Consider the following 23,120-nt stretch of genomic DNA (forward strand, 5'->3'; position numbering starts at 1 on the left):
ATCCTTCCCTCAAAGCAGATGGCATGCAAGATTTTAACATTAAAATCTGCCAAGAAACATGAAAAACTAGTAAACAAATCTGTTAATAGTTAGAAATACTTTATGGAAATATATTTTTTAAGCTCTCTGCATTTAGGGGGGAAAGCCCATCATTTGAGACGTGTCTCATGGCTGTACAATGACGTTATTGGGGAGTGGGGTTGAAAACTACTGAGTCACAGTGTTGTGATGGATAAGGACAGGAAGGCGGGCAGAAAACGAGAACTGGGGACAATAATAACTGTCTTGTGGAGTGCCTACTCATAAATGAACATTTTGTTTTCATTTGGAGTTCTTTATTTTCCAAGAAAATAAAAAAATCACACTAGATGGGGAAACGGGTTGAGTGTAAGATGCAAATTCAAGGCCAGCAGAGGGGGTTGGTGGCAAAGGGATTCATATACCAAAGTTGAATCCATAACTAATATAGGTCTTTAGTGGCTGAGCAGTAAACAGACTAAATTCCAGCTGGGCCCAGAATGTTCTCCTGAGGTTTTCGAAGCTCTGAGCTGTTTCACAACAGTCAGGGGAACCTAGGGGTCCCCCTGGAAACAAAGGAATAGAGAGGGAATTCCAAACTGCTATGAACAAGCTCCAAGAGACTATAAATCCATAGCACAGGGTGCTTCAGCCTGTACAAGCAACCAAGAAGAAATCACCAGGATTTTCATTTATAAAGCAGAGGTAAAATTTCCCTTTAAAGTGACTAGGCTCTCAGGACTAACCCTTACCATTTGATGACAGAAGGCTCACTGCAGAACCTCCTTCAAAGGCCCTTTTTACCCAGGAAATCAGAGATTTACACTACACCCCTCAGTACCCACCCCCCATGCCATGGGGGTGTTGTGTTGTATGGTAGTTAAACAAGAGAGTTGAAATCGCTTGGGCATGCCACCTGAAACCCTTAGTTTCCGTATGGTCACACTTTCAAAAGAACACCAATCTATTCTGAAAGCCAAGAATAACAGAGCTCTTCAGGTCTTCTTAAAGGGATGACCAGAGTCTTCACACTGCTTCCAACAGACAGAATTCCCTAAACACCCTTCTTGGACAGCTTTGCCTTCCCCCAAGTTTTATACTCAGGATAGCTACGATATCCCTCCCTCTCTCCCAGCTCTGTTGTGCTCTCGTTTGCCTCTTCCTCTACCTGCAGCCACCGTCATTCTCTGCCCAGACCCCAGCTTGCTCCCAACTTGTGAGCTGCCGACTACATCCATCTCCAGAAAATGAAATGGCGTCCATGCCCTTACCTTAAGCTTTTTTCCTTCATTTTTTAAAATTATAGTAAAAGTTATATTCAGATATGTGTCAATCTTAAAGTACAGTTAGATGAGTTTTGGCTAATATATATGTACATACTGCATATATATTAGTATACATAGTATTTCATGGTATATATATATATATATATATATATATATATATATATATATACACACATATGTGTGTGTATCTGCATAACCAACACATGATTCAAAATACAGAATATTTGTCACCCCAGAAAGTTTCCTCATTCCTTCACCCAGTTACTCTCCACCCCATAAACAACAACCATTCTAATTTCTATTGCCACAGACTAATTTTATTAGCTCATTGACTTCACATAAATAAAATATCAATAATATATGTGCTGTTTTGTGTCTAGTTTCTTTGACTCAAACATAGGGGTTTTGAAATTCATCCGTAGTGTTTCATGTTTCAACAGATCATTCTTTTATACTGCTGAGTAGTGTTATATTAAATCCACATAGCACAATTCATTCCCATAAACATGTGTGTTGTTTCCAGTTTGGGGCTACTGTGAAAGAAGCTGCTATGAACATTCTTGTACGTGGCTTTTTACCCACTTTTCTTGGGTAAAAATCTAGGCATGGAATTGCGGGGTCATGGATAAGTGTATGTTTAACTTCATTAAGAAACTACCAAACACTTTCCCCCAAAGTATTTTCCCAGCAACACGTGAGACTTCCAGCTGCCCCACATCCTTGTCAACACTGATGAAGTCTTTTTAATTTTATCTATTCTAGTGGTTGTGAAATCTTCATTTCCTTGAGGATCAATGACGTTGAATATTTTTCCATGGATTTATTGAACGTAAATACATCTTTTTTTTGTGAAGTGTCTGTTCAGGTATTTTGCCCATTTTATTGATTTTGATATTTTATTATTGATTATAGCAATTTGGCAAATATATTCTCCCAATATGTAGCTTACTTTTTCATTTTCTTAATGGTGTCTTTTTTTTTTTTTTTTTGCGGTATGCGGGCCTCTCACTGTTGTGGCCTCGCCTGCTGCGGAGCACAGGCTCCGGACACGCAGGCTCAGCGGCCACGGCTTACGGGCCCAGCTGCTCCGCGGCATGTGGGATCTTCCCGGACCGGGGCACGAATCCGCGTTCCCTGAATCAGCAGGCGGACTCTCAACCACTGCGCCACCAGGGAAGCCCAATGGTGTCTTTTGATGAGCATAACTTTTTAATTTTTATGAAGTTCAATTTTACCAGTTTTTTTTTTTTTCTTTATGGTTTGGGCTTTTCTTGTCCTGAGACATCTCTTCCTACCTCACGAGTGCAAAGACATTATCCTGTGTTTTCTTCTAGAAGTTTGAAAGTTTTAGCTTTTACATTTCGGTCTACGAGCAACTTCAAATTAGTTTTGTGTATGGTATGAGAATATGGTCAACTTTTTGTCTATACAGACATCCAATCACTTCACAATTATTTATTGGAAATACTTTCTTTTCACCATTGAATTGCCTGGTATCTTTGTCAAAAATCAACAGTGAAGATCTCTTCTTGGACTCCAATTCTTTTTTTTTACGCGGGCTTCTCACTGTTGCAGCCTCTCCCGTTGCGGAGCACAGGCTCCGGACGCGCAGGCTCAGTGGCCATGGCTCACGGGCCCAGCCACTCCACGGCATGTGGGACCCTCCTGGACCGGGGCACGAACCCGCGTCCCCTGTATCGTCAGGCGGACTCTCAACCACTGCGCCACCAGGGAAGCCCTGGCCTCCAATTCTGTTCCACCAATTTGCCTGTCTTTATGCCAGTACAACACTCTCTTGATTACCATAGCTTTATACAAAGTCTTGAATAAGTTAGGGTAAGTCTCTCAACTTTTTTTTGAAAAATGTTTGGCTATTCCAGATCCTTTGTATTACAATATAGATTTTAGAATCAACTTGCAACTATTATCAAATAAGTCTGTTGGAATGTTGATTGGGACTAGGATAAAGCTATAGATCAATTTGAGAAGAAGTTTTATCTTAAAAGTATTAAGTATACCAGTCTATGAACATTGTATGTCTATTTATTTATATCGTCTTTATTTTCTCTCAGCAAAGTTTTGTAGTTTTCACTGTACAGGTCCTACACATCTTTTATTAAATTTATTCCTAAGTATCTTCTTTTTGATATGATTTAAAAATTATATTTTTAAAAATTTCATTTACTACTCTTTATTGCAAATATGTAGAAAAATAATTGCTTTTTGTATATTTACCTTATATCCTAAGATTTTGCTAAAATCACTTACTAGTAAACTTTTATAGATTTCTTAGGGTCTTCTACATAAACATCTATGAATAAGACTTTTTACCTCATCCTGTCCAATCTTTTTTAATTTATTTTTCTTGCCTTATTATTCTGGTAAGGACCTTCATAGCACAGTATCAAATAGACGTGGTGAGAATAAGCATTCTTGCCTCTTTTGTGATCTTAGGGGGAAATCACTGTCTCTCATCATTCCGTATGAAGTTAGCTGTAACTTTCTCATTATGCCCTTTATCAAGTCCCATTTCCAGTTTGTTAACAGCAGTTTTTTTTAACCTTGAATAAGTGCTGAATTTTGTCAAACATGTTTTCTGTGTTTACTGAGATAATACATTTTTCATTTTTTTCTGTTAATGTGGCTAATTGCATAGATTTTCAAATGTTGAACAACCTTGTATTCCTGGGATAAGCCCCACTTGGCTTTGTTATCCTTTTCATACATCATTGGATTTCTCTAATATATCGTTGAAGATTTTTGTGTCTATGTTTATGGAAGATACTGGTTGTAATTTCATTTATTGATAATGTCTTGATCAGGTTTTAATATCAGAATTATCGTGGGCTCACAACATGAGTTGGAAAACATTGCCTCACCCTCTGTTTTTTGGGTTTATGTGAGATTGGTATTAATTCTTTCTCAAATGTCTGATAGAATTCACCCATAATACCATCTGAGCCTGGAGATTTTTATTTTGAGGAAAAGGGGTGGATAGTTATTATAAATTCTATTTCTTAATTAGATATAGAGCTACGGAGGTTGTTCATTCTTTTTGTGATAGTTTTGTAAAGTTGGTTATTTGTCCATTTCATAGAGGTTATTGAATTTATGGACATGAAGTTTTGCATAGTATCTTTTTAACATTTGTAGGATCTGCAATAATATCCTTATTTTCATTCCTATTATGATAATTCTTTTTTGCTTGATTACTCTTGCTAGGGCATAATTTTTATTAATCTTTTCAATTTTTCATTTGGTAATTTTCTCTAATATTTATGTTCTACTTTACAAAATTCTGTTTTTCTCTTTATATTGTAATTCCCTTCTTCTATGTACCACTTCGCTCTATCTTATACCTTTCTTCTTTAATAGTTATGGAAACATTTCCCTCTAATAACTGCTTTAACTGCAACCCACAAATATTAATGTTGTATTGTTTTTTTTTTAATTTTTATTTATTTATTTTTCTTTTTGCTGTACGCGGGCCTCTCACTGTTGTGGCCTTCTCCCGTTGCAGAGCACAGTCTCCGGACGCACAGGCTCAGCAGCCATGGCTCACGGGCCCAGCCGCTCCACGTCATGTGGGATCTTCCCCGACCGGGGCACGAACCTGTGTCCCCTGCATCGGCAGGTGGACTTTCAACCACTGCGCCACCAGGGAAGCCCTTAATGTTGTATTTTTATCATCTTTCAGTTCAAAATATTTTCTATTTTTTTTCAATTTCTTCATTGATTTATGGATTATTTAGAAGAGTGTTACTTAATTTCAAATATTTGGTTTTTTTTCCCCTAGAAATGCTTTTGTTATTGATTTCTCTTTTTTTAAGATTTATTTGTTATTTATTTATTTAATTTATTTTTGACTGTGTTGGGTCTTAGCTGCAGCACACAGGATCTTTGTTGAGGCATGTAGGATCTTTTGTTGCAGCACACGGGCTTCTCTCTAGTTGTGGCATGTGGGTTTTCTCTTCTCTAGTTGTGGCGCGTAGGCTCCAGAGTGCATGGGCTCTGTAGTTTGAGGCACGTGGGCTCTCTAGTTGAGGTGCGCAGGTTCAGTAGTTTTGTCGCACAGCCTTAGTTGCCTAGCGGCATGTGGGATCTTAGTTCCCTGACCAGGGATCAAACCCACGTCCCCTGCATTGTAAGGCAGGTTATTTACCACTGGACCACCAGGGAAGTCCCTGATTTCTAACTTAATTTCACTGTGGTCAGAGAACATATAGTCTCTGTGCTTTCAATCTTCTAATTGTGTTGAGATTTATTTATGACCCAGTATTCAATCTATGATGTTAAACACTCCAAGTGTACTTGAAAACAATGTATGTTCTGCAATTGCTAGATAAAGGGTCTATAAATGCTAGCTATGTCCAGTGGAGGAGAGTTGTTTAAATCTATGTGCTCTTTTTTTTTTTTTTTTTTTTCTGCTTGGTCCATCAATTACTAAGAAGGGCTGTTAAAATCTCTGACTTACCTATTTTACTATTTCTTCCTTTAGGTCTGTCAGATTTTGCCTCAGGTATTTTGAAACTCTGTTACTAGATACATGCACATTTATGATGATTATATCTTTATGCTTAACTGTCCTTTTATCATCATGAAATGTCCTCCTTGATCTGTGACAGTTTTTGTTTACTTCATCTGAAAAGACAAAGCCACACCAGCTTTCTTATGCTTATTATCTGTAGAGTTTACCTGTCGTTCCCCTCCATCCCCACCCCGCCCCAGGGCTCCTCTGGCCACTTTCATGACTTTCTACTTATCTTTAGTTTCTGGCAGTTTGATAATGATATATCTAAGTGTGTATCTCTTTTTGTTTGCCCTGCTTGGGATTTGCTGATATCCTTAGATATGCACAATGATGTTTGTCTCCAAAACTGGGGATTTTTTAGCCCTATGTCTTCAAATATATATATTTTTGGTTGGCCCATTCACTCCCTTCTCCTTCAGGAACTCCAATTATGTGTATGATAGATTATTTTGTCCCAGAGGTCACTAGGCTCTGTTCATTTTTTAAAAATATTTTTTCTTTCTATTCATCAGAATGAACTTTTTATTTAAGATATTGTTTCAGATACTGTTTTTCACTTCTAGAGTTTCCATGTAGATCATGTTTATAGCTTCTATTTTTTTTTTTTTTTGCTGACATTCTCACATGTTCCATCATTAAGACCAACCCTTCCTTTAAGTCCTTAAACATATTTATAATAGATTCTTTAGTCTTTATCTGCTAAATCTAACCTCTGGGTCATCTTGGGTCCATTTTTCTGGGTCATATTTTCTGGCCTTTCAGGTGTTTGGCAAGTTTTATTATATTGTACACTGGGAATTGTATATGACACATTGTAAAGAGCCTGAATTATGTTGTCTTCCTTTAAAGAGTTGGCATTTGTTCTTAGGGTACGGCCCTTTCTTGAGGGAACGGTTCTTATTCCTAGGATGTGGACTCTCTGTGATCTCAAGTGAATGCCCACGTTGTTCAGTGGGGTTTCCCCACCTCTGCGGTGGAACTCCCTCCAGCATCTCCTGGCACTGGGCAAACTCAGGTTTCTCGTCGTGGGCTTTCCTCTCCCCGGTTACACCTCACAGGAGGTGTATGTGCACAGCCCAGGCCTGGGCCACAGACCTCAGATAAACACCCACACAGATTTTGGGAACCCCTCTGAGCAGCTTCCTCTTCTCCAGCCCCTCTATCCACAAAGTTCAGCAGCGCCAAACCGCAATTACTGCCTCTCAGCTCAGCAAGACCACTGCTTTCTCAGGTTCCCCCTCACTTCTCCACAGTCAGGAAAGATCCCTGAACCCAAAAGCCGGGGCAAACAAGGGCTCCTGTCCTGTGCTTCTCTGCTCAGACTGTTGTCTAACACCTGCAAACAGCTGCCTCATCTATTCTGTCTGCTCCGTAGCTGTTTATGGTAGGAGGATTACTCTGTTGTGGTCGGAAGTGCAAATGATAGCCCTCAGTGTTTTTCTTGTGAGAACCAGCCCGGCCCAGGAATGTTAATGACTAAATGCCTTCGTCTCATTACATCTTGCTCCAAGAAGACTTTTTGGAGCCCTGACAAGTCAGCTACATTGTCTTCTCTCTGAGGGGTTCTGTGTTACACTTACTTGTGGCCAGTGAATCTCTTCTTTTTTTTTTTATTCTTTTTTTTTTTTAAAGATATTCAGTAGAAATGTTTTCTTTAATAATTATTTATTTATTTATATATTTTTGGCTGTGTTGGGTCTTCGTTTCTGTATGAGGGCTTTCTCTAGTGGCGGCAAGCTGGGGCCACTCTTCATCGCGGTGCGCGGGCCTCTCACTATCGCGGCCTCTCTTGTTGTGGAGCACAGGTTCCAGACGCGCAGGCTCCGTAGTTGTGGCTCACGGGCTTGGTTGCTCCACGGCATGTGAGATCTTCCCAGACCAGGGCTCAAACCCGTGTCCCCTGCATTGGCAGGCAGATTCTCAACCACTGTGCCACCAGGGAAGCCCCAGTGAATCTCTTCTGACTTTCCGGAGAGATCTCACCTTCCTTTTTCCTTTTGCTCTTGTGTTTGGGCACCATCACCAGTTTCCCAACTGCATATGACTGCACATGCCGAAGTTTCTCCTAACACCCTCTGGAGCTGAGGGATCAGTGGCTGTCTTGGAAAGGAACAGTCAGCATCAGATTCCAATCTTCCTCTCCTCTAGGGTCTGCATCTCTCACAAGAGAAGAAAGATGCCAGGTCCACCTAGTCCTTTCCCTCGTGAATGCAGCTTGACACCAAACTCTCCCAGAAGAGTGGAGGTGCCCACTCCACAGTCCTAGGCAGTTCTGAGACTGTCCAACACATACTGGGGTCTGGGATGAGCCAGAGAACAAGTGGTCACTGAAGTCCCCTTTATGACAATAAGGGGAGGACAGGATACACACTAAAATGCCCAAATTCTGGGCCTGAGGGGCTTTTGCTTGGAATCGAGAGTTCTTTACCTTCTTCTCCACTATGGGAACTTTCTCACTTATTACAGATCTGACTTTAGGAGGGTGAGTCATATCTACCTTAATTTCTGGTTCAAAAAGGATCTCATATCTGGTCTCTGTTAATCTGATTCAAGAAGGCTACTGAGTTTTCCTCCTTTTTTTTTTTTTATTGTCAACCCCAATCTGCTTCACCAAGAGCAAAAACTCAGGCCTTGCAGGTGTGTGGAGAAGCACAGGTTATGCAGTAAGTGAACTACGAATGCCTCTAGTATGGACCTAGTGCAAGCAGACACTCCAAACTGAATACACACAGAAAACCTTTCTCTCTTTCCTGTTAAGCAGCTAAAAAAAGTCCAGTGGGGAGGAGAACTGGATGAAGGCAGTCAAAAAGTACAAACTTCCAGTTATAAGATACATCAGTACTAGGGATGTACAACATAATAAGTATAATTACCACTGTTGAATACTATATGTAAAAGTTGTTAAGAGAAGAAATCCTGAGTTCTCATTGCAAGAAAAAAAATTTTTTTTCTATTACTTTAATTTTATACGTATGTGAGATGATGGATGTTCACTAAATTTACTGTGATAATCACTTCATGATGTATGTAAATCAGATCAAGATGCTGTACACCTCAAGCTTATACAGTGCTGTGCGTCAATTATATCTCAATAAAACTGGAAGAAAAAAAAGTCTCAGGAGTGCTCTGTCCTTCCACATGCATTGTTTTAAAGCAGAAACACAGTCTACCCCAGCAGAGAGGTCCTGCTAGCTTTGGTCAGAGGCTAAGAGCACAGACACGGACAGTCCCTGTCTACATCCGTGAGATCCTCTGCACAAACTGAGTCTCTCTCCCTTGGTCTTTTGTACATGCTTCCTTTCTCTGGGGTCTGGAAGAAAGCTGGCTGTACCAGTGCTTGCAAAGGCTGCCTAATTGCAAGCTCCACAAGAGTGGCCCTAGAAGAACAACTTCCTGTTGCTGGTACAGGGCAAAAGCCTGTCTCCAAGCATCCCCATGACCACATCCTGCATTTTCTCCTTCCTCCGGACCCCCTCACTCCCCCATCTCCTTCCAAAAGCTAGTTTCTAGACCCTGCCTGCTGCTCTTCCAGTACAGTCCATCTCTCTCCCTAAGACCACCCGTGTCACAGGCAGGACCTCTGGGGTCTGTTCAACAGTATCTCTCACTCCATATGGATTTGATCTGGAATTAATCTTGGCGAGCAAGTTGAAAGATGAGAAAGTTAACACTCATATAACCTTAAGAGTAACTTCTCAAATACCTAGATTGCAGGATTTTAGCGGTAAAAATGCAGATTTAAAACACTCCTTTAATGTGTGAAATACATTCTTTAAAACCACATTAATAATATCTCACTTGGACTGGCTGCTCTGAAAAGCCATCTTTGCATTGTTCCCTTGTCCGGCTCCCCACGCGCCGCAGCCGCCTCCGCCGCGGACTCCGGCATCTTGATTGCCAGAGTCGTTGAACTCCTGCTTTCTTCTGAATCCGCTGCGTCGGATCACCGGCGTGCCCCATCATTGTCAGACGCGGCCGTGGACACCAGCTCCGAAATCACCACCAAGGACTTAAAAGAGAAGAAGGAAGTTGTGGAGGAGGCAGAGAATGGGAGATAGGCGCCTGCTCATGGAAATGCTAACGAGGCAAATGGAGAGCAGGAGGCCGACACTGAGGTAGACGAAGAAGAGGAGGAAGGGGGGAGGAGGCAGAGGAAGGCGATGGTGAGGAAGAGGATGGAGATGAAGATGATGACACTGAGGCAGCTACAGGCAAGCGGGCAGCTGAAGATGATGAGGATGACGATGTTGACACCAAGAAGCGGAAGACCGATGAGCATGACTAGACAGCAAAAAAGGAAAAGTTAAACTTAAAAGGCCACCCTGACCTAGTCACTCTCCACTTCCTGTCTCAGAATCTAAACGCGGTCACCTTCAAGTAGAGAGTCCCGCCCGCCCAGTGCGGGCAGCGCCACCCGCAGATGACACGCGCTCTCCACCACCCAACCAAAACCACAGTGCGAATTTGCAACAGGGGAGGAAAAAGGAACCAAAACTTCCAAGGCTCTGCTTTTTTTCTTAAAGTACTTTAAAAAGGAAAATTTGTATTTTTTATTTACATTTTATATTTTTGTACATATTGTTAGGGGGTCAAGCCATTTTTAATGATCTCAGATGACCAAACCAGCCTTCGGAGCGTTCTCTGTCCTACTTCTGACTTTACTTGTGGTGTGACCATGTTCATTATAATCTCAAAGGAGAAAAAAAAAAACTTGTAAGAAAAACAAAAACACCAACAAAAAAACAATGTTATTCCGAGCATTCCCGTAACATTTTTTGTGTATATACTTATATGTACCATAAGTAGTTGATTTGTATGAGATGGTTAAAAAGGCCAAAGATAAAAGGTTTCTTTTTTTTTCCTTTTTTTTTCTATGAAGTTGCTGGGGTTTTTTGTTTTTGTTTTTGTTTTTTTTTTTGGCCTGTTTGATGTATGTGTGAAACAATGTTGTCCAACAATAAACTGGAATTTTATTTTGCTGAGTTGTTCTAACAAATAAATAAATAAATAAATAAAATAATAATATCTCATTTGCAACCCAGTGATTACTCCAGTTTAAATATTACTATGGTGACTGAGCTATGTTTAATGAACAAATTTAATAAGACTAGCACTAAAATTCTATCTAGGTTTCTTGAGGATAAACTTCCATAGGAGACCAATCTATAATTCATATATGTTGGGCAGGGAAAATGCAATATACTGGCCTTTCCTAATATGGGCCATCACCATTTTCGTACACTACTTCACTTCTTTAAACGAGCCTAAGGTTATAAATAGAAGACTTGGGCTTCCCTGGTGGTGCAGTGGTTGAGAGTCCGCCTGCCGATGCAGGGGACACGGGTTCGTGCCCCAGTCCGGGAAGATCCCACATGCCACGGAGCAGCTGGGCCCGTGAGCCATGGCCGTTGAGTCTGCGCGTCCGGAGCCTGTGCTCCACAATGAGAGAGGCCACAACAGTGAGAGACCCGCGTACCGAAAAAAAAAAAAAAAATAGAAGACTTAAGAGTTATAAGGAAAATTCAGTTTCTAAAGAGTTGTTTTTAAAAGCACAAAATAGCTCATTATGAATCATGGAGCTCTCTTTTTCCAAACTAATTCTGTCTTGTCAACATTGGAAGTGAAGAGAAACCACAGCAAGCCTCTAAAGGAACATCTCTCTGAGTACAGAGAAGGAAGTCAGCTCCCTTCCCTCTGCTGGAAAGAAACCATGCTCCACCCTCCTTAGACCTCAGCCTGCCCTGGAGCGGAGACTGGGGGTGCTCCCCTCCCCAGGCCTGCTGCCTCTTGCAGCTCCCTGCCCTCGAGTCATTGCATGAAGTTTCCACCTGCCTGGCTGCCTGTGAATTGAGATCTGGAATCCCAGAAAGGGGGAAGCAGGGGCAATGCTGCCACGGAGAGGAAGGAACTCACTTGGGGTCCAAATTCAATCTGTATGTGTCTGTCAATGAAAAGAGCTTCCTCTAACACTAGTTAAATTTAAAATCTTAGGCACACTTGATATGCACTAGGTTGTCAGTCAATTTAATATTTCAGCAAATGGATGCTTCTTTTATTTATTTATTTATTTGTTTGTTTATTTATTTTTGCGGTACGCGGGCCTCTCACTGTTGTGGCCTTTCCCGTTGTGGAGCACAGGCTCCGGAAGCGCAGGCTCAGCAGCCATGGCTCACGCGCCTAGCCGCTCCGCGGCATGTGGGATCTTCCCGGACCAGGGCACGAACCTGTGTCCCCTGCATCGGCAGGCGGACTCTCAACCACTGCGCCACCAGGGAAGCCCTGGGATGCTTCTTTTAAAACAGTCCAACACACCTTTGTAGGGCCAAAATGTGGAAGATCATTTCAATAGCCCCTTCTCCTAAATCTTCAATGCATTCTTCATAAGACAAACCAAGTCCTCTGAAATAAGGACAGTGTCTGGTATATAAAAAATGTTCAATACGTGTTAGCTATTACTATTAGGATCCTGTTGAATAACTGGAACCATCTGGAATGATAAAATTGAAACTGAGCTCCCTGAGTAGGAACACGGTCTTCTTCAATACAGGGCCTTATTACAACTGTGTATAAACTGTAGATGCTCAATAAATGCTTGTCAAAAGGCACACAGGTAAGGAGGAAGGGGAAGGGAAAGGAAGAGAGGGAGGGAGAATGGCAGCAAGCTAGTACCTACCAATGCGATTTCTACACTGAGTGGAAGTTGGGAAGGAAGTAGGTTTATTTTAAATACAAGTCTATGAGTCTAAAAGGATTGTAGCATCATCCAATCACTTTAGCCAAATTGTTCCTAAAACATGTCCTATCTCTGCACTTTGGCCCATGACGTTTTATAGTCCTGGAATGTTCACTTCTTCTTTCCCAACAATGAACACTCTACTCATTCCTTAAGCTCAAATGCAATTACCCTCACTCCATGCAGTGTTTCATCTTCCAATTGCATCTTCCAGAAGCAATCCCTTCCTGTTCTCAAATATAAGTGTTAGAGTGTACTAGACTTTTATTACTGATAACCAGTTTTATGTTGCTAGTTATGTTTTCATAAACTTATTTTGGATCACTTCAAATAAACTGTAAGTGCCTTCAAGGCAGAATCAATATGACATCCGAGATCACCAACCATTGTATATAATGTTCCATTTCCCTCTTGCTCTGGATGTCTTCCATGCTCCTCGAGACCCATGCTCCTCGAGACCCACACTGTCCATGTTTTTCCCCCCTGCTCTGTTCCCTGGAAGGCTGACTTGTATGGACTACATCATCCAGCTCCCTCGCCATGTGACGTCCAGTGGGTTAGGCCAGTGGGGAGCCCGTGCGGTGGACAACTTACTTCCTCAGTTCCATCCCCACAGAGACCCAAGGGCTGGCTGAGGCCCGCACTGAAAGTCAGAGCCTCTGTACAGCGGCCCTCTCCACCTGGTCCTCTCCATCTTTCAGGAAACTGGGTCCTCCAATTCAGGGTTTGCCTCTGTTTCCAGCCTTAAAGCACTATATTAATTTCCAAGGTTTCCTTACTCATCTCCTGCCCATATCTTTATAAATAGAACTTTTATTAAACTCTTCTCAGTTATAATTTAAGTACACCTCTGTTTCTTGCTGAGACCCTGATAAATACCTCTGCTTTATTTTCTTTTCCACACTTAATATCTGAAGTAATCTTATTAATTTGTTTATTTACTGAGTTTTGTACTCTTCCCCCCACCGAAAAAATAAGAATAAGCTCCACTGTCTTGTTCACCATTATTACCCTCAGCTTCTAGAACAGTGCCAGACAGAAAGGAGGCAGTCAATGAATATTCGTTGAATAAATAAACTATATATATATTCCAATTCAGAGTAACATTGCTACGTGTTTAAGAGATGATTCCAAAGCACTGTCAGTTATTAAATCATTTTTTCAAAGTTTAGAACAAAGTGTTAACTCAGCCTGAATACAGCATTTCTTTAAACCCAATAAAAATACAAAATGCTTAACCCTGTACATTTTTTTAACATCTTTATTGGAGTATAATTGCTTTACAATGGTGTGTTAGTTTCTGCTTTATAACAAAGTGAATCAGTTACACATATACATATGTTCCCATATCTCTTCCCTCTTGCATCTCCCTCCCTCCCACCCTCCCTATCCCACCCCTCTAGGTGGTCACAAAGCACCCAGCTGATCTCCCTGTGCTATGCGGCTGCTTCCCACTAGCTATCTATTTTACGTTTGGTAGTGTATATGTGTCCATGCCATTCTCTCACTTTGTCACAGCTTACCCTTCCCCCTCCCCATATCCTCAAGTCCATTCTCTAGTAGGTCTGTGTCTTTATTCCCATCTTGCCCCTAGGTTCTTCATGACCTTTTTCTTTTTTTTTCCTTAGATTCCATATATATGTGTTAGCATCTGGTATTTGTTTTTTCTCTTTCTGACTTACTTCACTCTGTATGACAGACTCTAGGTCCACCACCTCACTACAAACCCTGTACATTATTTTCCTGAAGTTGAACTTCTAATATTAGCAGAAGCAAAGCAAAAAAATCCCAGAGAGTGTAATACAGGATGAAGACAAAAAGGCATCTCTAAACAACCTTTTCTTGCCAAGGGAAACATGATACCTGCCAAAAAATTAGGCAGTAATTCAAGAAGTATCTCTGACATCACTGTATACTTGTTTCCCTACTCAAAACAAAAATTTATCACCTACTGTCATTGGCCTGCCATCCAAACACAACCTCCCCATTTCCTGCCTAAAACTGTGCTTTGAAAGTACTAGGACATTAATACTTACCAAGAAGGGGGTAGGCCTTTTCTTACATAAATGCCTAAAAATTAATTTAGGTATTCAAGATAGAGAAGTGAAGGGAAGTGAGACCCCACTCACCTCTTTCCTAAATGAGATACGATGGATGATGGGGAAAAGCAAGAGTGGATGGACAAAAGGGGGTGGTTTAGAAAGATCTGAACCTGCCACAGCGGTCACGCCATTGGGAAGGCAGCAGTTCTGCAGTGGGAGCCCTTTCCCAACAGCTGCCAATAGAGTGAGGTTGGGTCCACAGTTCCCACATGAGCTCATGTGGGTGTGGCAAAATGCTTGTCCCCTGTGCTTTGTCTCCAACAAGCTTTAACAGCTGTTCAGTTGCCTAACAAATGGCTATTTTCTTTCACTAAATGCCTTATCACTGAATTATCCTAGTGAGAATCGTGAGGTCCTAATGAAGCCATATTATCTGCAGATTAATAGATGAGGAAACTAAGCATAAAGATAAACAGTATTTTCAGGAATTTGCTATTAATTTGAGAGCATTTTCTATCACTTAGCAGGATTTATCTCTAATCTTTTATCTTAAATACTGATGACACATTTCATAAGTTGTTCTGATCTATGCATAGATTTCACTGCATATACGTTTGATTGCAGCCCATGACCCATTTGTAACAGAACTTCCTAACTTCTTCCTCATTTTCAATATCCTCAGGTTTCTCAGAGACTCAGCCTCTCCCACTTCCCAAGGGTTCCTGACCTCTGGGGGTGTCACCACATTATCACTTGGAAGCATTCCCCCTCCCAGATCTACGCTTGATTCGGGCATGCGCCAGAATCCCTCCTTACTCAGAGAAGCAAGCAGAGGCAGTATGAGATTACTCGGGTATTTATCACTTACTCCTGTACTGAGGGCAAGCCAGAAAGTCAGTGCTTTTAGCTAAAGATTCTCAAGTCAGTCGGACCCTGTATATTGGGGCACTGAGCTCCAGGCCCTGCACTACAGAAAGGGGAGCCAGTCAGGAGCTGTCGGAGGCTGTGAGGGAGGCTGTGACTATGAGACCAGATCAGATTCAGGCTCAGGTGCACTCCTGTCCAGCAGGGGTCTCCCAACCACACAGATGCACTCCAAGATTTGGCCAAGAGGACAGATGGAATTGTGGGAAAAAAACATACATTTATTTTAATAATTTTTTGACCTCTTCCATTTTTTATTTTGATATTTAAACATTTTATCTTATATATATTTTATATTTTATGTATTTATTTATAAATTATAAGTAAAATTGTTATTTATCAATTTAAATGTTTTATAATTTATTTATAAATATTTATATAATTATATATATATTTCTGGTATTATATAGATTTGTTTATAATTCCATATATTTTTACATAATTATATACTTATATACATAATTTTATATATATATACAAAATTCATATATATAGTCTATAAGGAAATAAATGTATGTTGGAGACGAGTATGTGACAATTTTTATTCACAGGTATATTCAATCAAAAAAGTTGGAAGGCTGATTCTGCAGAAATGAGATGCAAGCAGAAGGACAAGCAGGAAGGGGGTGCTCACTAAGACAGGACTAGCTCCGTGGGGTTTGGGGAACACCCACAGGACACAGGAGGAGAAGGGATCTGGAGACCTGGAGCCTGGAAGGAGGGTCCACCCTGCCGACACGGAGGACTGTGACCACCGGGAGGAGGCAGTGTCACTGCCTGCTGCCGGGTTTTCTATTTCCCGCTGGGATAAGAAGCCAGAGGGTCAGGGCTGCCCTCACAGCTCCGCACGTGGTCATGAGCAGTTGGCTGGCCAGGGAGGCTGTGTTCACCCCGCATCTTCTCTTTTCCTTCAGGCCTCTGGTGCTGTTCCCCACGCATGAGGAAATAGTCTCCCTTCCGATTTTGTCCTCACACTGAGTCCTCTTACTATTGCTCCCCGTTCCTGCCATCTGATCCTCGAATTCCTCCTTGTTCCCAGCTCTAGAGGCGACGTCTCTGACACCTCGACACACGCCGATTGAAGGCTCTGCGCGTCCCACGCTCTCAGATCACACGGTAGCTCCACCCACTTCCAGAGCAACCAACTTACCACACAGGGGAACTGAGGAAAATCAAACTTAATAAACGTTTATAAATCTCGCCAGTGTTCCCATGTGTAACACTGTGCTTTCTCTGTTGTTTTTTAAATCTCAAAGCTGGAGGCCGAGAAGAGGGAAGGCAGTATCTGCTCCAGTTCCTCGCTGCACCTTCTTACACAATCTTGGCAAAGGTTCACATTTGCAGTCAGCTTCATTCATTTTATTTCCCAGATGATTTTTACACTCCAGGGCCAAAACCAACACACTCCTTCTCTGTCCACCCGGACTCTGTCTGTCCATCCCTTCTGCACTGCCCGTCCAGCCCCCGGGGGCAGGTTTATTACCATATTTATGCGCTTGCCTGGGCGGCCTCTGTCAGAAGCCACCACCTTCAGACCCTCATGACAGTCCGGAGTGCGTGGCTCGTCAGCGGGGTGGGGACTCAAGAGTCATTCCTTCCCATTTACACTGTGGACTCCCTGGTGTAACTGTAAGCAGATTTCTGACAGTTTGATGTTCGAGATGAGTAGCCCTTCCCAGACTTTCTTAGCTAAACTAGGTAACTCTTTACAGTCAAGCCAAAGCACTCTGTTCTTACCAATGGTTGCTGGACTTAACTCCCTCATAGCAACTGTGGCCCCTGTGAGCTTCTTTCAAGGCTGGAACTTTGTGATATTTTTTGGACCTCAGACAAGAAAAACCCTCAAACATTAGCAGACTGCTAACATTAACGTTTTAGAAGTCACATTGCTCCACACAATATTTGGAACATACTTATACTTTAAAAAATTGTTGTTTAGCTGAAATTCAAATTTAACTGGGTGTCCTGTATTTTTATTCGCTATATCTAACAACTCTACCATGGCCTAAAGAAAAATAATGTCCTAGACTAGGAGGACCTGCACCAAAAAAAACTCTGAATAGTAAAAACAACCTTAATAATCAGACTTTCAGTTCTCTTTCTATCTCCCACCACCAAGACAGAACCACGTGCTGTTTCCCAACTTTCAGAAAACAAAATAAGTTAATAAAAAGAATTTTCTCAATTTTAATCTTTTCTTTTGCAATATTTTCCCTAACCATTTCAGCCAGCAAACCCCAGTGGCTGGCAGAAAAAGTGAACAACTGTTAATAGGAAAAGCACCTGACCATTCTTGATTTGGGAGTTTGCCTTTCTCATGGTCAACTTCATATTATACTTTCAAATTTTCCGGTAGTAAAATTCTTCCTAGTAAACAGGATAGTTTTAAATGCATCTGTGTTTCATAGTATTTTTCCTGGGACACAGTTATTGGAACAAATGTGAAAAACATCAAAATAATCAAATCTATCACTTTTATTTTAGATTTGTAGAAAATGAGGCTCAGACACCTCTAAGAACTTGCCCAAAGTCAAGCAGATGGTCCTGGTGTATGTATGACCCAGATGCCTCAGTGCCCAGACCAGGGCCCGACAAAGGACAGGACACAACTTTTCCATCAGCTGAAGCCCCTTTCAGGGCTCCCCGAGTGGGTGAGTGCCTTTCATCCATTCACTGATCCTCCCTTTCCTTCTTTCACCATTTACAAAACAATGATTATCATACCCCTGAAGCTAAAACAAGAAAAAATATATCACAGATGTTTAAAAAGTATTTTATTAATGTGTCTATTTTAGAAAAGTCGATGTAACAGAATAAGACCCTATGTATTTTGACACTAAATACCAATGTTCTTCCCCTTTTAGATCCATGCCCTCCTTTTATAGTAAACATTTTGTAATACATATCCTTTCTATCTTTTGTAAAATCAATATAAATCTCCTATCTGTGATATAAAAGAAAAAATAAAAGGAAAGTAATTTATAATAAAATAGCACATATTTCAATATATAATGATTCAGGTATGACTATACAAGGACACATAATGAGGGAAATATGTGCACAAATTTTTTATTGAAGTATAGTTGATTTACAATGTTGTGTTGGTTTCAGGTGTACAGCAAAGTAATTCAGTTATACATATATATGTATATATATGTGTATATATATATATAATTTTTCAGATTCTTTTTCCATATAGGCTATTACAGGATATTGAGTAGAGTTCCCTGTGCTATACAGTAGGTCCTTGTTGATTATCTATTTCATATATAGTAGTGTGTATATGTTACTCCCAAATTCCTAATTTATCCCTCCCCCACCACCTAATGAGCAAGTATGGAATTATGAGAAATAAGACACCATTCAATATGCCTTTGTATATATTTTATAATTTGAAATAAGGGCTACAAAAAGATATACACACAGAGAATCAGCATAAATGTTGCACCTGAATGCTTCATATTTGACATTTTAAAATAAGGGGTAAATCAGTGCATATTCATGTGCACACACACCCACACAAAGTCAGCATGCACAGGCCAGCTACAAATGCAGACTGACACAGGCCTCCTGAATTGGTGGCGTGATTTAGCAGGCAATGCTGGCATCACTGATGTATTTTGCAAAACAGTACAGTTACAGAGACAACAAAGTATCACCTTCCCTCAACTTACATGGTAGTTGTATTCTTGGGTAATTCAGAGCATATTAAATCAGTGCACAAATGATTTTGTGTTTACATAGGAAAGAGTAAGGTTCTAGGCTTAGGTGATTATAAGTAGATTTTTCATCTACTTGAATATTGAACTGTTCAGTCAAAATTTATGAGGAACTCAAGCAAATTCTACACTGTGTGGGAAATTGAGAAAAAGCAATTATACCAAAGAGGGCAGGATGCATTAGGAAGTATGGACACGGCACTATAGGAGCAGAGAGGAAAGGAAGCAACCGACTCAGTCTGGACATGTAGAGGGGTTTCCAGGAGAGGAAGTGCAGTGATGCTTGAACCAAGTCTTAGAACTAGAACAAAAACAAATAAACAAAGCCAGAGAAGACAGTGTAAGTGGACAGGTATTTTGCTATGAGTGAATGTGGGGTGTAGGGGAAGCTGGGGGTGAGGCTGGATAGATGCAGGCAAGGAGGACATGACAAAGGGTTGAAGTGTATCCTGAAGTCTTTTCACCCGGGAGTCACACCCACTTGCCTTAAGAACACTCTGGGAACAGTGTAGGATGATGACTTGGAAGAGGGTAAGTCAGATGGGTTAGGTGACTGTTAGATCAACACAGGTGAGAAATAGTGAAGGTTTAAAACAATGGCCATGGGGGCTGAGTGAATAGGATGGACTTGACATCTACCATAGGTACAGGTAGACTCAATGGAATGGGGAGACTAGATGGAGAGGGGAGGGGAGGGACAAAAAGGAGTGGCTTGTGGGAGATTCTAGGGGGTTGGTAGCTATGGAGGGAAATTCTTTTGGCATTAGTGAGTGGTAGGTACTTACTAAACCTAATCCTTATCATTGCCTATCACTGGTAATTACTACTAAGTATAATACATATGCCACCATTATTGAAACAATCACCCCCAAATCACACCTACTGAAAGTGGGTTTAATAACACATTTCAGCAAAATTTATTGACATCTTTTGTATGACAGGCATTATCTAGATACTGGTAAAGCAGAGTGAAGACTAAGAACCTGGTCTTAAGGAACTTTAGCCACTAGGAGGCGTCATGGGAAGTAACCAATGGGCAGAAACTCCTTGTCTTTGCTATAACCCTAGTTCCAGTATAATGCCTGGCACAAAGTGAAAGCTCAGTAAATATTTACAGAATATGAAATATCTGATTAAGCATCAAAATACATCATTAAAGCATCACTTCTTTCCCTATAAAAATTTCCCCTTTTTACTAGACCCTTCTCATCAGTGTTTAAATATGCTTAAGTCCTTTAAAATGCTGACTTGAACCCACTTTTTTCCCTTCCAGCCACAGCCCTTTCTCTCTCCACCCTGTTGCAGCTAAACAGTTCAAATGAGTTTCCACACTCTTTCTACTTCCTCACTTCTCACTCCCTCCTTAATCTGCTCCGATCTGGTTTACCGCCCCATCACTCCATTGAAAATGCTCTTGATAAAGTCACAAAGAGCCTCCTTGTTTGCTAAAGCCAATAAACACTTCCATCATCATTATATGTAACCTCTGAGCATCATTCAACAGAGCTCCTACTCCTTACTTCATGATACATTCTCTTCTTATTTCACTGACCCATACTTTTGGTTTCCCTCCTATTTCTCTAAATACCCCTCTCAGTCTGCTAAGTTGACTCATCCTCTTCCATGCAACCTTTCGGTACTGGCATTCCTTAGAGGTTTGGTCTTCAGTCTCTTTTCATGCTATGTTCTCTATTGAAGCCATTTCATCTTCACCCATGACTTTAACTACCACCCACATGCTAACAACGCTTCAATTTCATCATCTGCCCAGAACACTCATTTGAGTCCTAGTCCTTTAAATACAACTCTTCAGCATTTCCATGTGCATGACCACAGTTCCCTCAAACTAAACATGTCCAACACTGAACTGATGGAGATGTACAAGTCAGAAACCCAAGAGTCATCCTTGATTCAGCCTTTTCTTTACCCAGTCCCACTCCATCAGTAAGTGTTGACTCTACATTCAAAACATATCCTGAAACATCCATGATTCCCCTCCACTGTGACCACATTCGTCCAAACACTGGACTATACAATAATCTACAAAGGTCTTCCATTTCCATTCTTGGTCCCTACCCAATCCATTCTCCACCCGAAATTCAGAGCGATCAAAAAAAAAAAAATCACACCTGTTCATTATTAAAGCTTTTCAGTAATTTTCTATTGTCTTAGCGTAAAGACCTTTACATCCTGAAGACCCCTCATGACCTGGGCCCCACCATCTCACCAGCCTCACCCATGACACTCTCCTCCCCTTGGCCCCTGTGCTCCGTCACACTAGGCTTTCAGGTCTTCATTTGTTGTGGAGTCTTCCTACCATAGTCCCCAGGCAATGCTGTTCCCTCTACCTGGAATGCTCTGAATCCCCCTGCCCTTGCCCAGGTGATTTCCACTCATTCCTCAAAGCTCCGCTGAAGGGACACCCAATCAAAGAAGCCTTTAGTGTCCAGGCCTAAAGCCCTCACTATACACACTCATAGCATCCAATACTCTTTCTCTTGGTCCTCCCCAAAATAATCGTTAACATTCTAATCATTATAATTCACATAACATAAAATTCACACCCATAAAATTCACACATTTAAAGGGTAGAATTCAATGGTTTTTAGTATATTCATAGATATGGACAACCATCACCACAGCCAATTATAGAACATTTTCCTCATCTCCAAAAGAAACATACCCTTTATCTATCACTGCCCTATCCATCCCTGGCCCCCCTCCCAAATACCCTTACTCTAGCCCTAAGCTAACACTAAATTACTTTCTGTCTCTATAGATTTTCCCTGTTCTGAACTTTTCATATGAATGGAATCATATAAAATGTGGTTTTCTATGACTGGCTTCTTTCACTAAGCACAAGGTTTCAAGGTTCATCAACGCTGTAGCATGTATCAGAACTTCATTCCTTTTATGTCCCCAAAATAATTTTTATAATTGAGTAATTGGTTGTCTCTCCTGCTAAAATGTAGGTTCCCTGAAACCAGGATCTATGTCTCATTCCTGCCTACATCATACAGAGAGATGTTTCAAAAATGATTTGTTAAACTACCAACAAATCAAAAAAGTGAGCTTGGCTCGAAGCCCCTGCAATATGTCTCTCTGATTTTGAAAGAGAGCTTCTTTTCATCACTGAGATAATAAAACTCAGTCTGTAATCTGTATTTGTACATGTTATCAATAATTTGCAAATAATTAAAATGTACTAATGCATCCTTAACGTTTTTATACACCACTGCACACTCTTCTTGAACTTTAAGATGTATGCAAATCACCTGAGGATACTGTTTCAATGCAGATTCTGGTTCAGTACATCATGGGCAGGGCCTGAGCCTCTGCATTTCTAACAAATTCCTAGGTGATGCCAATGTTACCACTCCAGGGACCACACTTTCGGCAGCAGAGTCTAAAAGCATTGCACTTTATCTTCTTCAAGCTTGATGGCCTTATAAAAATATGTTCAAATCATCGTTGACAAATTATTGTACTGTAGAAGCACATAGTAGGAGGTTAATAAATACTTGTTGAATCAATAAATGAGTAAATGGCATCCAACTATAAAAAGGCTCCTTTAGAAAAGGGAACCTTCCTACACTGTTGGTGGGAATGTTAAGTTGGTGCAGCCACTATGGAGAACAGTATGGAGGGTCCTTAAAAAACTAAAAATAGAGTTGCCATGTAATCCATGAATCCCACTCCTGGGCATATATCTGGAAAAGATGAAAGCTCAAATTTGAAAAGATACTACACCCCAATGTTCATAGCAGCACTATTTATAACAGCCAAGACATGGAAGCAACCTTAGTGTCCATCAACAGACAAATGGATAAAGAATGTGTGGTACATACAATGGAATATTATTCAGCC

The 23,120-nt window shown here is 40.9% G+C and overlaps 1 pseudogene; it reads left to right on the forward strand.

Annotated features, from left to right (window-relative positions):
- The first annotated feature begins 9,617 nt into the window (after positions 1 to 9,617).
- Positions 9,618 to 10,226, forward strand: LOC105748321 (prothymosin alpha-like; annotated as a pseudogene).
- The last annotated feature ends 12,894 nt before the right edge of the window (positions 10,227 to 23,120 follow it).

This window comes from Orcinus orca, chromosome 4, assembly GCF_937001465.1.
Source record: "Orcinus orca chromosome 4, mOrcOrc1.1, whole genome shotgun sequence".
Lineage (NCBI taxonomy): Eukaryota > Metazoa > Chordata > Mammalia > Artiodactyla > Delphinidae > Orcinus > Orcinus orca.